This window comes from Amblyomma mixtum, chromosome 2 (genome assembly GCF_055824585.1).
Source record: "Amblyomma mixtum isolate Tamu chromosome 2, ASM5582458v1, whole genome shotgun sequence".
NCBI classification, from domain to species: domain Eukaryota; kingdom Metazoa; phylum Arthropoda; class Arachnida; order Ixodida; family Ixodidae; genus Amblyomma; species Amblyomma mixtum.
The window spans coordinates 107914481-107917372 of NC_143013.1; positions in this window are offsets into that span (position 1 = coordinate 107914481).

Sequence of the window (2892 nt, forward strand, 5' to 3'; positions counted from 1 at the left end):
GACGACGGCGACGCAGCGGCAGCCGGACGCTCTGCGCACGCTCCTCTTCTCCGCCATTCGCCTCGGCTGGGCGGCCATCTTGCGCGTCGACATCCGGGGTGCGTCGGCGGTGCCTCATTGATCCGCTCCCCGGGAACATTAGTGTCCGCTCACTGTGTGGCGTGCCACAGCAGGGGTCGACAGTTAATATGAGCAAGAACCTCAGGTTACGTCACCAAGCATATGTATGTAGAGCCCACGTGTTTGGAGGCTATGCCGAAAGCGTTCGCAAGACCACTAATAAATGCTTGCGGTCAGCGAAATATTCCTTCCCTGGCTTTCTAACACCGTCAGTAGCAACAAATGAACAAACTACTATTACAATTCCCTTGTAAAAGGCTTGAAGTGCTGCATTTCTTGTTTACAGGTGACTGCAAACCACATAAGTGCGTTGCATATTTTTACTGAACGCAGGCGTTCAAATCAAAACTTACAGTGCGGCTAATAAACAGACATTGATGATTATGTTCCTAATTATGTGCAGCGTGAACGTTTAATCCTCAGCGGTGCGGCTTTTTATGGCTCTGTTTATTTCTGCCCTTTTTCGATGCCAGAGTAACTACTGAGCCAGTACCAAACTAATCTGTAACATATTTTTTTCTATACACCAACACCGATCTGTGACGCAAGCAAGATACAGTGGCGCTGCTGTCGCCGGCTGGGACGACCGGAGTAAAACGGGGGGGAGTGGGCTTAGCGCCGTTAGGAATACACGGAAGCAAAAGTTTCCAAAGCAGTTTTATGATTTCACAGTCCACCTATGATGCCGTCTCCTCGTGAAGAACGACCATGTTCATCCTAAAGAGGATTTTGAATGTACGAAGTGTCATTTCGAAGGTGATGTATTCTTATAGCGCCGCATTATGTGCGCACGGGGGTGATCTTTTGGAACGCCAATATATGTGTGTTGTGAAGCCGGGCACTCTCTCCGCTGGGTGTTTCGCTGAATCACGCAAGCTTAACGCACAGTTACATACATTGTATCTTTTTTAATGGAAAGAACGGTTGAAATCTCGGCAGCAGGCACAAATTCAGATCCCATCAGCATGGGTGACCGCGGATCACCACAGGGCTCGTTGTTTTCACCCGTCAATCTGGCCCTCATAGACTTGCCGGCTAAGCTAAGAACTGTATCTGATCTCAGGTTCAATCTAATCTCAGGAAGTCATCCTGCATAGCAGTTGTCTGAGGGCAATCCTAGGCTTGGATCTGCAGAAAGCCTTTGACAATGTCACGCATGAGAGTATACTCACCAACCATTCCCGCCCAATCCAGACCAGAGACCATGCAAATAGATCGTATCTTTTTTAATCTAAAGAACGGCGGAAATCTCGGCGGGAGACATAAATTCAGATCCCGTCAGCATCTGTTTGGTGCAGCAAATGCTAAAAAGAAAGAACTGAAGTAGAAGTATGCATGGACTCGGAATGGCAAAATATATGTGCGCAAAACTGACACGTCAAATGTCATTGCGATCACCCACCAGGATGATCTGCGCAAAATTGCGTAGTTGTACCTGCTGGCATCCAACCTAAGTACTAGTTTCGTGACATGGGTTATGAGCCACATGAGGTTACGCATTTGGTTAAACCTCAAACTACTGCTTTGTCTTTTTTCCACTTAAATATTAGATCCTTAATAAACAAAGAAGATGAATTAACTATTCTACTGGATACTCTCGAAGTTCCACTCACAGCAATAATGTTGACTGAAACATGGTACACTTCAGCATCGAATGTGTATCACCGTCCTGGATATCAGTGCTTCTATCAAAACCGAAACGATAAAAGAGGAGGCGGCGTCGCGCTTCTACTTAAAGATACAATATCGTGTGAAATGGTCGAGGAATACACGGCAACAACTGCTGATTACGAAGTGCTCACTCTGCGAAGCTCAAACCAACTTTTTTGTGTCATGTACAGGCCACCGTCTGGCGCCATAAGTCATTTCTTAGCATTTCTCGGAAATATCTTTAGCTATGCATCAGAGGAATCTATAGATATGGTTTTAGGTGGTGACATCAACATAAATATGCTTTCAACTTCACAATCACAAAAAGAACTCCATTCTTTAATTGCAGTGAATGGATTCTTTAGCTTAATAACAAAGCCCACACGAGTGACTTTAGAAAGTACGTCTTTATTAGATGTCTTCATTACAAATATTGACACTAACTTAATAACCGCAGACGTTGTTTACACAGATATTAGTGATCACCTTGGAATCTTTATGCTAGTTAACAAGCCCGTGCGTTTTAATAAAAGGAAAAAGCGAATAATTTATACACAGTCTATAACTAACAAAAACCTTGATTCCTTTTTTCATGCTATTAGCCAACAGACTTGGAATAATGTTTTTGAGGCGGATAGTAGCGATACTGCTTACTACAATTTCATCACATCATTTAAAACTGTATATGACGCGCACTTTCCACTAAAAAAAAGTAAACGCGCCATCTAGGGCTAGGAAACCTTGGGTAACGTCTGAGTTGCTCCAAATGATAAAACATAAAAATAAGTTGTACGCACAGTTTGTAAAAACTAAAGATGCAAATTTGTTTAGCCAATTCAAGAAGTACAGAAATAATCTTACATCAAAACTGAAGATCGCTCGAGAAGCTTATTTTACAAATATATTTTGGAGCTCGACTGAGCAAAGATCGGATCTTATGTGGAGGAAATTAAATTCCTTATTACGGCCATCTAACCCTGATCTTCCTGATAACTTTCAGCATGAGGGAAAGCGTATTTGTGACACTGGCTTAGCTGATACTTTTAACAACTTTTTTATCCAGCAAGCTTCTCAGAATCAAATGGGCAGCAGTCAAGATTACACTGCATTCTTGAAAGGATG